The following is a 15,373-nucleotide window of genomic DNA, read 5'->3' as shown; positions in this document are numbered from 1 at the left end:
AGACGGATCGGTATGACAATATGCATGCATGTGAGAATGCAGGGAAGAAGGCCCGACAATTGAGCATGTGTTTTTGTCTCTAAGAGATAGTGGCGTGGGCTGGAGCATGCATCTATGGCGAGCAGAGGGAGTGAGGCGCAACGATTGTGCAAAAGAGACCAACCTATAAATGCATATATATGGAGAGACATATATAGTGTGGGTGATAGGAAGCAAGACTCCGTGCGAGAAAGAAATGTTGACGGAGAAACTACAGATAGATACAGAGATGGAGATGCTAGCTAGAGGGACATCCGCTAGTTTGGGTGTTGGAGATGACCGTCGGGTGGTTCAAAGGGTGAAGTTATATATGTGTGTGAGAGGGCGCTTGACTGCATGTAGAGAGAAACATATGTAGTGTGAGTGATAGGAATCAAGAGTGAGGGCAAGAAAGAAGGTTGATGGAGAAACAGATAAATAGAAAGATAAAGATGCTAGCTAGTGTGCGTTAGAGATAGGAGTCGAGTGGATCAGAAGGCTGGGTTATGTGTGTGGGTGTGAGAGAGATAGAGAGAGGGTGCATGTGAGTCACATACAAACAGATATCAGAGAGAAATGAGATCCAGAGAGACGGAGTTTCGTGTATGCGAGAGAGAAAGATATTTCACAACGAGAGTGATAGCTAGAGATACATACGAGGGATCGCGAGATATCTCTAGGGAGAGAGGGTGTGTGTGAGCGACATACAAGAGAACAATGGAGAAATATGAGACCCTGGGAGACAGAGTTTGTGTTTGTGTATGAGAAGGAGATATTGAAGAGGAAGAGTCGTAGGTTCTCATATCTAAGGAGCGAAAGACATCTCTGTATGAGGGGTGTGCGAGTGGCACACATGGGAATAGTAGAGAGAAATGAGACCCCGGGAGACAAAGTTTTGTGTATGTGTGAGAGAAAGAGATTCCACATGGAGAATCATAGTTAGAGACAAATAATAGGGAGCGAGATATACTAAGAGAGAGATAGAGTGATGAAGGTCGAGGGAGAGAGTACCGCCAGTGTGTTACGAAGATAAAAGATCATTGTCGACATACAGGTAGCACGAGAGATACCTGAGAGACGATGATCGCGTATAGGTCCAGAGAGATAGTCCTATATAAGCATGAGTGATAGCTATATGAGACGAATATCTGGATTAAAGGGGATTCAAATATTTAAACTGGAGATCACGACATTGATAATATCATAACACAAATCGGTGTATCAAACATGCATATTCATTTGAATTTGGGCACACATGTAATGTTATATAGTTTATCAATATTGGTGATCCATAGATTCTTCAATTACAAGCAATGCATGGTTTATATGCAATTAATGTCTAAACGGGATTACACTATATGTTGCGTGTGTGAAACACATTATACATGTTTGAGAAGTAAAAAAAGCCCGCATGAAACACACATTAATTGGAGACAGTTAGCGAGGAATGCATACATTGGATTTCAACATAAAGTGGTTTCAAATATTTGAAAATCCAAATTGATGGATACAACCTTATGAATCTGAGATCTTGCCATTTGTAAACCATATTTATGTATAAATGGTGTTGTGCTTTTGAAAGTATATATAAAAATGATGTATATAGAATGTAATTCCAATTGAAAATGGATCCCGCCCGAAAAAAATAGAATACAAACGGGATTCGAATTGAGTTGGCACGGTAAATGTGCACTCTACAAAATTTGAACGAAGCGGGGAAAGTCGCAGTAACCGTGCGAAACCAAAATCTGCGAGATGGAAATCACTACTGCCTATCCCTGCCACGCAAAGCCTATCTGCTGGATTTCTATAGGTTTCGATAAGGGTAGGTTTGTAATTTCACCCAAACGTGATGTAACCGCCTCTCACCCGGATTCATACATGGTGGGCGCCAAAACACAGTGTGTCCTCGGCCGAAATCGACTCCCTCCCCGATTCATATTCATACACGGTGGGCGCCAAAAACAAACTCTCGTCGGCAAATATTCGGTGTATGAGATTACCGTCCTATCCCCAACCGACTAATGTTGCCGTGATATAGTAGAAATTTGAAACGGGGGCTAAGTTTGTAAATTTCCTCGCATTTGAGGCAAGCGCGCCCTGAGTACATGGTTCCCCCTTCCTCTCTACCTCCCTTTCCCCATTTGTACTCCGTGGGCGCCAAAACACCCTCTCCACCCCACCCTCCTCTGTCCGCCGCCGTCCGCCACCCCATCCACCACCTTCCTCCTCCACCATGCCGGAGCTGATACCCCGACGCCGCCGTCCATTACAAGAGATCGACCTCTCTCATCCACGGCTTCGGACCGGGATCCTTGCATCCCGTCCTCTCGCTTCATCCCCGTCGTCGTCCACCTTGCCGGCGCCGCTCCTACGACCGTCTCATCCACCGCGCCCAGCTGCCACCATCTACCCTCCTAGATCTGCTTCCACGCTGCCGACAGCCATCGCTACCGCAACACCATCAAATTCTCAGCAGATGCGTACACGGCGCCGCACCAGAGGCGGTACTCTTTCGTATCTTCTCAACTTATTTATCGCAGCAAGAAAATAGATCGCCACTGCTTTACTCTGATTTCTTGTCTTGGTTGCGAAGTTGCCTTTGTCCAGTTTGCACCTTCAGATCCGCCATGGCACGCTCAACACTATACTCCCAATGCTTATGGTTTTCCCCTTTTATATTCCACACTAGTTAAATCATAGTAGACTAAATTTCAAAATTGGGCCAGTCGATTTTTCAGAGCTCGCCGGAGTTCGCTGGTGCGATCGAAGGGGCTCGGGTGGTTGTGGGGCCTCGCCGAACGAAGAAAAGTTGACACGGGTGGGGGTTGGGGCGGGGGTGGGGGGTGGGGGTGGTGGAGGAACACAGGCGGTGGGGGTCGGCGGCCCGTGCGGTGTTATGTATGGGAAGAATCAGAGACGAGGAAGAAGAAGGTTTAGGAGATGTAGGATCTTCATCCAACCGCCTGAAATGGTCGAGAGACAGCTGGGAGTTGCATTCTTAATGCGCTTTGGTTCATCATGTGTGGGCACTGCGCAACCAACATTTTATTATCCAAAATCTGCTTGCTCTTCTTTACCATGTTCCTCTTTCGTTCTTCTTTAATATGCACTCTCTCCGTTCCTAAATACAAGTCTTTGTATAGATTCCACCATGGACTACATATGGAGCAAAATGAGTGAATCTACACTCTAAAATGTATCTGGATACATCTGTATGTGATCCATAGTGGAAATCTCTACCAAGACTTATATTTTGGAACGGAGGGAGTATGATAGTAGTACAGTATGTTCCTTGTACTGAAGATGAGCAGGGACATTTGTAGTGTAGAGGTCTATACGGTCGGTTGTGATGGACACTTTGAGCCTCTTTGATTCGTAGGATCTTGTAAACATAGGAATAGGATTTGTAGTGGCCTGCCCACTTAAATCCTATAAGAATAGCAAGGAAATGCGGGGAGCTGTGTCGCCTTTAAGAGTTACACTGATATTAATAGTACCGCACCTTCACTTGAAGAGAGCTGGTATCCGAAGCCTTTCTAGCCATACCGGCAATACTAGCACATATATTCCAGCAAGTTCCACTTTGTTGATTTTACTCTGATGCTTAAGGTTTTCCCATTATATCTACCCTATGATCTGTGTAGCTGCTTTGTGCCGAACTAGCAGCAGTCCACTCTTGAAGCTAAACACTGCAATGACTTACAAAATTGGCACCAAGGCATTGAGTGCCATTCTGGATGCAATGAAACTCATACGCTCCCACCTGTTGATTCTTGTTCAGAATATGATCCTAATGACTATTCTAACCTCGAGGAGTCAAAGGCAGATGGCTTGTCCTGTTCACCCATCAAGGTGCCTATTCTAATTTGGCAATGTTTTATTGATTGCGGGTATCTTGCATATGTTGTCTTGCATTTCTTCTACTTTGTTGCATCACCGTCTGCTTAGTTTACTCATCATATATGTCGAGATGCCATGCCCATCCATTGTCAATACATATTCCACCTGTCATCATACCATGTTTTTGCACTCAAATGGTGTTCTTGTGCATCAGACATAAAAAAGGAAGAGGGTGATTACCGAACCTGAAGGAGCACTAGCAAAGTCCTTGAAAAACATGGTGGTGCCGGAGAAATCAGACAACACCCCACTTATATTGGCTGTACAACCAGTGACACAAAACATAGGACCGACTCTAGCAGACTGTACCCATACTTCACTGGCCACACCACTAGCCCCACCACACAGGACCTGCACTCCAGCAAAAGGTATACCGATTTCATTTGCCATAGCACTAGCTGTACCACAGAAAAATCCCACTCCAGCAAAAAGTACAGCAAGTCCACCAGCCGAAGACCTATCCCAACTACGGAGACGGCCAATTCCTGTAGATTGGAACCCCATTCCATTTATTCCTAGTTTAAAAGACAATGCTTTCAATGTTGTTAGGGACTACGTGCATATATTCCCATCATGGGAAGATTATTGTGAAGACAAACACCATTTTCACATCTTCCTGTCCAACTTACATGTAAGTGCTATTATTCATGGTTATTATTTTCTTGTTTTCTGCTGATTGAACACATCAATGATTTACATTACATTGTTGTAACTAGGCGAGGGTCAATCTGGATAGTCATGACGAGCAAAGCTTGCTTGTGCTTTTCAAGGAAGCATTGCAGCAGTATCGGTGTTACCTGAGGAAATCACACTTTGATGGCAAGTCTACAAACGAATTTCCGGTGAAGTCTCCTATGCTAAATTTAGAAGACATTGAATGGAAAAACCTTGTTATGCACTGGTCTCGTTCCCAGGATGAGGTACTGTCTATGAAATCACATGACAATTTGAACTTCTACTTTTCCGCATGTGCCTTACGGATCTTTTTTGCAGGAAATCTGCTCGAAGAAGAATTCCGGTTTGACAAGAACGACAGGATATCGCAAATATGCTGCCCACTGCTTTGCTCTTGTTAGTACCTGTTGTCCTGTATCACTGTACTTGCATACATACCTGGTTCATTATGTGACAACAGTATGCATGATAGCTTGCTTATCAATTGTTCGGTCCAAGTTATCTGATCTGTATGAATGGTTACATTAGTGTAGAATATATCCAATGCCAATGTTTTTTAGCTCTACATTGTTCTTGTAAGTACATGCTGTACTTTATCAGTGTACTTATAATGATAGGTAGTTGTTCATGTACCATCACTTTGCAGCTTATTTTCCTTTGCCCTCCATTTTCTACACATCAGATCTATATTTACTCTTACCATAAGGTTGGTACTGAAGAAGTTTAGCTGTGCATTGCTCTTGGCTGTACCTTTTGCCTGTATCGCTGCACTTACATTTATAGCTACTTGGTTATGTAGCATCACTCTTCATCTTATCTTAAATATTCTCCATTTTTCGTATATTATCACATCTATATTTACTCTTAACAAAATGTAGAATAAAGGCAATGCTTTTGAAGAAGATTCTGTGGTAAACTTCTTGAATTGCCCCCCCATCAGCATGGACAAGGCCTTTAGAGAGCCTGTCTTCATCAATAATGTAAGTTTGTCCATCTCAAGCCTTCAAACTTTGTTGTATATATTTGGTTAGGCATGACTGCAACAGCTGTTTATTTCTGGTGTTTGCATCAAATTGCTTGTTTAAAGTTTATTATGTAGTTCATAAACAAAAGTTTGTCCTTTCTCAATTTAAATTTTCAGTTGTACAACCAAGTTCCTTCTTCATACCATGTAAATTAAACTATACAGAGCAAGTGATGTTCTTTTGCACTGCATGTATGCTTCTGTTCTTCATCCGTAATCCAGTGGTGTGGTGAACCTACCCACTACAACACAATGTCATATTCTGCAATGTCTTAACTATGAACAATGTCATATCATTCTACTATTATTTAAACTGTCTCTTTATTTGCCAATCTGAAATGGTATAAATTGATAGCACACTAACCATTGATACTTATGAGTTCTTGATCTGTAATCCAGTGGTGTCGTGAAGCTACCAACTCCTTCACAATGTCATTTCCTGCCATGTCTTCACTTGAACAATACCATATTATGTTAATGCAATTTTAAACTGTGTCACTTTATTCATCAGTAAGAAATGTGATGATTTGTCAGCACTGATACTTTTATGTGCAAAACCTGTCATCTGTCTGCTTGTTTATCTTTCAGAGTGAGGAAGATATAAGTGTTGAACAAGCGCAGTCTCATCATCTTGCTCAGCTGCTTGCGCTGCAGCTCCCCACCAGGGCTAACCTTTCTTGAACTCTATTGAAGTGCTGTCGGTTTTGTATATTATTTTTCGGCGTGTTTATTTGCACTGGTGGCGATCTTTGATGCCCAGTGTATGTAATCTGCTGTCTGCTTGTGCTTTATTATCATAGTGGCGAACTTTGATGCCCAGTGGATGTAATATGCCGTAATTTCTTTATTGTATAGTCTAGGTTTTTTCTTATTCACGATGCTGCAGTTATTTTACTGTATATATATCCTGTCTTTGCAGTAAACCTGCCAAACCGTAAAATTACGGTACATAATCGAGCCGTCATGCAATCACGATGTAGGTTGGGCCTGAAACGTGCCGAACAGCTCACAGGCCGGTAGCAGCCCGAAATGAACCCCGACCCATGATTGTGCGAATCAAATCACGGGCTTTTAACAGGCCAAAATTGTCTAGGTCCTTGTTTGTCCCAATCAAATATCGGCCTCGAGCAGGCCGGATGCAAACCGGGCCATAGTTAGGCCCAACTATATGACGGGCTTTTAACAGGCCGAAATTAATATAGGGCCGAAATGTTAAACGGGCCCTTAACAGGCCAAAACTAATATGAGACCGAATTACTAAGTGGGCCTTTAGCAAGTGGGCCCAAAAGCATAGTGTCTAGTTGACGGGCCGAATCTGATATGGGCCATAATTGAGCCCAAAGCCTCTTAAAGGGCTGGACCTGATCTGGGCCGTAATTTGGCCTAGAATGTGGTAGGCTTTTAACGGGTCGGATCTCATATGGGCCACTATTAGGCCCGGAGCATGGCAGGCCATTAATGGACCGGATCAAATATGGGCCGGCATTTGGCCCAAAACATGGCAGCCAGTTAATGGGCCGGCCTACTAGGGTCCTCAAAATCTTGTGGGCCTACAGCTGGGCTGGCTCATTAATGTCGGCGAAATCTCGTGGGCCTTTAGCTAGGCCGTCCCATTATGATCCGCAAGAATCTTGTGGGCCTTTACCTGGGCCGGCTCATTATGGCACACAAAAATCTTGTGGGCCTTTACCTGGGCCGGCCCATTATGGCCCGCAAAATCTTGTGGGCCTTTAGCTGGGCCAGCCCATTATGGTCCGCAAAATCTCATGGGCCTTTAGCTGGGCCGGCCCATTATGGTCCGCAAAATCTTGTGGGCCTTCAGTTGGGCCGACCCATTTAAACTTGATGGGTCGGTCCACGTGTCAACATATCATAGGCGCGTCTCGCCCATTGGATGAGTGACACCTGTACCAACGCGGACCTGACACGTGTCTCCTCTAGCCAATGATGATTTTACACATGGAAAATCCCCATTGGTCGGGGCTGTTAACGGGTTATCGGATCCAAAACCCGACCCGATAGCTTAACGGCATTCCGTTACGGTGGATGCCACGTGTCGGTCACCCTTGACGAAAGCACTTCTGTGACGCGCGATTTATCATCATGGAAGTGGACACTTCCATGATGATAATTTTGGTAATGTCATGGAACACTTCTACGACAACACATGTATGACTATCTTGATTCTGTCATAAAATCGTCATGGATGTACATGCATGACAAAAAACGCGACCTACTGTGACAAACACGTATCATCACAGAAGTGTATTTTTTTGTAGTGTAACCCCACAAAGAACTCTCACAAAAACCATGGGTTAGCAAACAAAGCATAACAACCAATGCTTACCATACCATGGGATCACTTGATCCCTCAGTACATCTTGTATGCTTTGTGTGTTAATCAACTTGATTCATTCCTGACTTAATCTTGATCAACTTTGAATCTTTCCAATTCTCTTCATTTGGATGATGTATTGAAGGTAGAAATGAATGATCACACAATCTTCTTCTTAAAGGCATGCTTGCAATAAGCTCAACACTCACATGACCAATCTTTGGATAATTCCTTGAATAGCACCTTGGTCCACACAAACTCTCCTTGAAACCAACACATGTACTCCAAGAAAAGCCTATGGACAAAACCTTCAAATATAACTCAAGGAAACCATTAGTCCATAGAGATTGTCATCAATTACCAAAACCAAACATGGGGGTACCGCATGTTCTTTCAAAGGGACTCGATACTCTTATGGTCTAAGGAATCGTGCATATGTTAACATCTTTGTGTACTTAAACTTTTGATGAAATGATCTCTTAGTATAACATTCAAATTATGTGAGTTCAACATAAGTGTTCTTCTAACATTGTGCCCTCAAATTTGCCAGCATCCTCGTTACACTTAACTTATGCCCATGATCAAAGAAACAGAACCATCATGCAACACTTGAGTTAGTCTTAAAGGCGAGACTAGGAATCTATTTACCATTTATTATTCCACACGTGCATATGGGTTTTCCTCTGAGACTCGTGGTAATTGCAGAGCGGAGAAAATTGCAATTATAACATATAACATAAAACATTAATTATGAACATGAAAATAAATAATAACTTTTATTATTCCTCTAAGACATATTTCCTTCATACACAATGACCACCATTGACATAACAACAAGGAGAATAAGTGAGGATACATGTAGGACGTTACGTTCAAATAGAGGGAATGCATCCTATTGGGAGGGGGTCTTGAGCCATGCTTATCGCACTAGGTTTGTATGTTATTATTTTCACCTATTGCAACGCATGAGCACGCTTGCTGAGAGCTCCTATACATATACCTTTCGCGCCAGGTAAGCTAACTCGCTCTCACACGCGGAAGCTTATGGGTTGGCTCAGCTCCATTTTTATTGAATAGGTTTATTGGTGGACCAATGACCGTTTACTAGTCAGCGTTTATCATAGAGAATTAAATGTTCACTTTTTCTAAAAAAGGGAAAAACTTGCAGAAATGAAAAAATGTTCAATTTTTTGATTTTTTTCGCGAATTTGAGAAAAGTTCATGAATTCGAAGAAAAGTTCAACACTTGGAAATGTTCGTAATTTGAAAAAGTTTGCAAAAACGAGAAAAGTTCATTGAAAAAAGTTTGCAAGATTAAAAAATATAGTTCGAAAAAAGTTCACGAAATTTGAAAAAGGCTTCACCAACTTGAGTGGATTTTTTAAAATCAAATTTGGAAAAAGTTCATGATTTTGTAGGAAGTTCAAGAATTTGCTAAAAAGGAAAAAAGAAAAACTGTACAAACTCATCCTGCAAAAAAACCCAAGGGAAACCCACTCAAAAAACCCAATGAAACCTTCTAGAAGGTTACTAAAACCAGTGAGGAAAAAAACAATACCGGTTGACCACGAACCCAGTGCGTGCCTGATAACCCACAAGTATAGGGGTCGTTTGTAGCCTTTTCGATAAATAAGAGTGTCGAACCCAACGAGGAGCTAAATGTAGAACAAATATTCCCTCAAGTTCTATCGACCACCGATACAACCCTACACACACTTGACGTCTGCTTTACCTAAAACAAGTATGAAACTATTTTGCAAGAATAAACTATGAGTACTTGCGAGAATAAAACTATGAATAAAATGCAAGAGAATAAAAGTAGATAGTTTTTGTCAACAAGAAAGTCATTTGTCCCTAGGTGATCGATAACTAAACCGGTGATCATTGTTGCAATTTTATATGAGGGAGAGGCATGAGCTAACATACTTTCTCTACTTGGATCATATGCACTTATGATTGGAACTCTAGCAAGCATCCGCAAATATTAAAGATCATTAAGGTCGTGAAACCCAACCATAGCATTAAGTATCAAGTCCTCTTTATCCCATATGCAATGACCCCCCCCCCCAAACTCACGTATGTGCTTTTGTCACTCACGCCACCCACCATAAGCGAACCATGAACATATTGCAACACCCTACAACAAGGATCCCTCCGTTTGCGCAACACGGAGGACACCGTAGGACAACATCAAAATAAAATATACAACTCAACCAATCATGACCATCTATCAACCCATAGGATAAAATGGATCTACTCAAACATCATAGGATGACCACATATCATTGGGAAATAATATATAGTGCTGAGCATCATGTTTAAGTTGAGATTACAACAGGGAGAAGAGGTGTTCCACCACTGCATAGAGGGGAAGAGAGTTGGTGTTGACGGTAGCAAGATTGTTGATGTAGATGGCTGTCACGATCCTTGCCCTGGCGGCACTCCGGCCCCCTCCTTCTTCTTCTTCCTTGGCCTCCCCCAAGATGGGGGAGAGTTCCCCCTCTGGTCCATGGCTTCCATGGCGGCGGAGGTGCGGGAGCCCCTTCGAGATTGGATCTCCCTCTCTGTTCTCTTCTGTTTAGCTTTCCTGTTTTCTGGCCGAAAACCGTTTCTTATATTCCCGGAGATCCGTAACTCCGATTGCGCTGAGATTTTAACATAATTTTTTTCGGATATAAGCTTCCTTACGCTCAAAGTATAGCTCCACCCAACGTACGAGGTGAGCACAACCAACCACCACGCGCCTGGCCCCTTGGGCGTGGCCTGGTGTATCTTGGTCACTGTGGGACTCCGTTTGCGTTGATTCCACCTCCCAAAATTCATAAAAATTCCAAAATAATTCTTTGTAAAATTTTATTGCATTTGGACTTCGTGTCGCAGGAAACCACGACCACCTATGGGACCAGAAGGCCCCTTGCTGGTTCTACAGGGGGCATCGCGTTGCACAAAGAGCAAACAAGCATGGGATAGCACGACAGAGATTACGCGAGCAATTTTACCCAGGTTCGTGCCGCCACGAGGCGTAAAACCCTACTCCTGCTTTGGTGGATTGATGGTGGAAGGGTGGTGGTGGAGCATAGTACACTTGCCCGACAGGGGTTGCCTCAGGGCGGCAGTGGCTACGCGCGTATGGGTGTGTGAGTTATCTAATCTTCTAACTCTTTCTATGGTTGCGATGGGCCTCCTTTTATAGATAAAGGGGTTACCACAATGGCAAAGTAGTCATTATGCACTGATAAGATAGAAAATAGTGCTATCATACCTAACTCTGCGGGCTGACAGGGCGCATTGAATGCACCGCTCAACGTAACATAGTTGGTTGCCCGACAAGGCTTGCCGGGCCATCTTGCCAGCTCCACGCCTACTCGTCTGACACGTCGCAGGACGGGTGTCATCTGTGGGTTTTTCCTGTAGGGAGAGGCTGCCATGTGGTGAATGGCTGCCACTCAGTCACTTTGCGGCTTGACACCACACTGATTGACGACGTGGGTCGTGGTGGAGTGGTTGCTGAGGTGGGTTCGCCTCCGTGAGTCCCGGCAGGCCCTGCCGGGACGCCTTGGTTGTCTGCTTCTGAGTGTGGCCTCGCCCTTTGCCGGGCTCGCCTGCCCGGCAAAGGAGGCCTCTCCTCTGATGGTATCTTGCTTCTCTGGCTCGATCTTGATCCCTCTGATCCGTATGTTGGTCCTTCGGATCTCTGAAGGTGCAACTATCCCTGGGTGGTTTTGGTAATTCCTAACAACATATAGCTCATTGAGATAATACTATTTCAAGATAAATATTTCAGGAAAGCTCAATGATTGGAATGGCATGGATTATAAATGTGGACCCCTCAAAAATGCTAAGGACAAAATATTGGATCAAGCTCTAAAGCTCAAGACTCTAAATTTTACCTTTTAGTGATCCAAGATCACATTGAGTCCATAGGAAAAGCCAATACTATTAAAAGGGGATGAGGTGTTGCTTAATGGGTTACTTGCTCAAAATGCTTAGTGATATGCTCCAAAACCCTCAACCACTTTCACATATCCACATATGTCCCAAAACAAAAGTCAAACTCGACCTCACCGAAACTTTCTATCCGGCGCCACCGAGTTCAGTTGACATAGCCACTGCCACAAAACCCTAGTTTTTTTGGTCTGACAGATAGGGATCTCGGTCTCACTGAGATGGGATTGTAAACTCTCTATTTCCCTTCGTAACATTTCGGTCCAACTGAAATGAGCAATCGGTCCCACCGAGTTCGCAATGCAAACTCTCTGTTCCCCTTCGAAACGTTTCGGTCTCACCGAGATGAGCGAATCGGTCCCACCAAGTTTGCCTGACCAACTCTCTAGTTAGCTTATTACCAAAATCGGTCCCACCGAGTTTGTGTAATCGGTCTCACCGAGATTACGTTATGCCCTAACCCTAATGAAATCAGTCTCACCGAGTTGACATGTCGATCCCACCGAAAATCCTAATGTTCACATTTTGAACTAAATCGGTCCAACCGAGTTTCATTATTTGGTCCCACCGAGTTTGGTGATTTGTGTGTAACGGTTAGATTTTGTGTGGAGGCTATATATACCCCTCCACCCACTCTTCATTCGTGAGGAGAGCCATCAGAACATGCCTACACTTCCATCATACATTTTCTGAGAGAGAACCACCTACTCATTCCAACCATATGAATCTTGATCTCTAGCCTTATCCACGTTGCTTTCCACTCAAATCATCTTTCCACCAAATCCAAATCAGTGAGAGAGAGAGTTGAGTGTTGGGGAGACTATCATTTGAAGCACAAGAGCAAGGAGTTCATCATCAACACACCCTCTATTACCTTTTGGAGAGTGGTGTCTCCTAGATTGGTTAGGTGTCACTTGGGAGCCTCCGTCAAGATTGTGGAGTTGAACCAAGAAGTTTGTACGGGCAAGGAGATCTCCTACTTCGTGAAGATCTACCCTAGTGAGGCAAGTCCTTCATGGGCGATGGCCATGGTGGGATAGACAAGGTTGCTTCTTCGTGGACCCTTCGTGGGTGGAGCCCTCCGTGGACTCGCGCAACCGTTACCCTTCGTGGGTTGAAGTCTCCATCAACGTGGATGTACGATAGCACCACCTATCGGAACCACACCAAAAATCTCCATGTCCACATTGCGTTTCCTCCCTCCAAACTCCTCCCTTTACCTTCATGTGCAATTTTTTACATTCCGCTGCTATACTATTAGACTTGCATGTGTAGGTTGATTGCTTGACTAGTGCTAAGTTGCTAAAATCTGCCAAGACTTAAAATTGGGAAAAGGCTAGATTTTTATTTGGTCAAGTAGTCTAATCACCCCCTCTAGACATACTTTCGATCCTACAAGTGGTATCAGAGCTTTGGTCTCCATTTGCCTTGATTTCCATAGCTTTTGGTGATCATAGCCTTGGTTTCACAACCTAGGAGAGTATAGCATCTAGCAAGGGAAATTACCACCGTAGAGGTCCTTACTTTGATGGTACTAATTTTTCTAGTTGGAACCATAAGATAAAAATGCATATTCTTGGACATAACCCCGCCGTTTGGGCTATTGTGTGTATTGGCTTGCAAGGTGAATTCTTTGATGGGAGAGAACTGAACCGTGAAGCTAGTGCGAAAGAGTTGAAGATGCTGCAATACAATGCTCAAGCTTTTGATATTCTCTTCAACGGATTGTGCCCCGAAGAATTCAACAAAATCAGTCATCTTGAGAATGCAAAGGAAATTTGGGATACTTTGATTGATATGCATGAAGGTACCGACTCCGTCAAGGAATCCAAATTGTATGTGCTTGAAAGTCAACTTGACAAGTTCAAAATGAAGGATGGTGAAGGTGTCGCTGAAATGTACTCTAGGCTTGCTCTCATCACAAATGAGATTGCCGGCTTAGGAAGTGAAGATATGATCGATAGATTCATCATCAAGAAGATCCTAAGAGCCTTAGATGGAAAATATAACACTGTGTGCACATTGATCCAAATGATGCCCAATTACAAAGATCTCAAGCCAACGGAAGTCACTTGAAGAATTGTTGCTCATGAGATGTCACTCAAGGATAAGGAAGAGCTTCACAACAAGTCAAGTGGTGCTTACAAAGCCTCATGTGATGCTCCCACATCATCAAGTGAGAAACAAGCCTTCAATGAAGAATTGAGCCTAATGGTGAAGAACTTCAACAAGTTCTACAAGAGTAGAAGCAAGGAGAGAAGTTCCAAGTCAAGGTCCTACAATGACAAAAGATCTTCAAGTCGTGAACGAAATTGCTACAATTGTGGAAGACTCGGACACTACTCCAATGAGTGTACGGCTCCCTACAAAAGAAGAGAAGATTCTCCCAAAAGAAGAAGTAGAAGATAAGAATCACCACCAAGAGAGAGAAGGAGTAGAGATGACCGTTATGAACGAAGAACATCACGGAGAAGCAAGGATTCGGAAAGGAAGGACAAATCATCAAGGAGCTACACAAAATGAATACATCAAGCTCATGTTGGTTAATGGGTATCCGGCTCTAACTCTGACAATCATTCCGAGAGAAGTTATCACTCCGACTCCGAATATACTCAAGCTGAAGGTGTTGCTGGTCTAGCACTTGTGTTAACCAACCCCTATGACATATTTGAGTCACCAAATGAAGGAATTGGAAGATGCTTCATGGCTAAAGGCCCAAAGGTATCACACCCCGAGTATGTTGATTTCAATAGTGATGAAGATAATTTTCTAGGTGATGATGATTTACTTGTTGACAATTCTAGTGATAAAAACTATGATGAACTTGCTATTAATCATGCTAATCAAGATAAAACGAATGACGATGATAATAAGGAGATTGATCGTCTAACTAAAGAACTAAACACTCTTAAGTTAGCTCATGAAACTACCTTGGAAAATCATTGAGAGCTTTTAAAGACTCATGAAAAGTTACGCTTTGAAAAGCTCAAGCTTGAGCAAGAGCATGGGTTCTTAAAAGCGATCAATGATGATCTTCGCAAGAAAAGTTCTTCTTACATTGCCAAGCATTTACTCTTGTCTACTTACATGCCACCAGTTAAATCTAGCAACAAGAGCAAGAAAGATTCTTCTTATAGTAGTAACAATAATCATGCTAAATCCAATGTTGTTGCTTCTAGTAGTTCTCTTGATTCCACTAATGATTCTCTTAGCTAAGTTACACTTGAGAAAGAAAATAGCTTATTTAAGGGAATTATAGAGAAAGGTGTTTACAAGAGCCTTGTCGGAGGTAAGCAATTTGAGGAAATTGTACACAAGCAAGGAAGACACCGGAAGAATCAAGGAATTGATTTTGAACGAAGGTTCAATGCCAATGGAGTTGAGTGGGAAGACGATCAATACCCCAAGACGAAGTTTGTTCCTCGACAAGAGAAGTATGATCCTACTTATTTCCAAGGAACACAAGCTCAAGA

This window comes from Triticum urartu, chromosome 5, assembly GCF_003073215.2.
Source record: "Triticum urartu cultivar G1812 chromosome 5, Tu2.1, whole genome shotgun sequence".
Classification (NCBI taxonomy): Eukaryota; Viridiplantae; Streptophyta; class Magnoliopsida; order Poales; family Poaceae; genus Triticum; species Triticum urartu.
Note: the sequence above shows the minus strand (reverse complement) of the source record.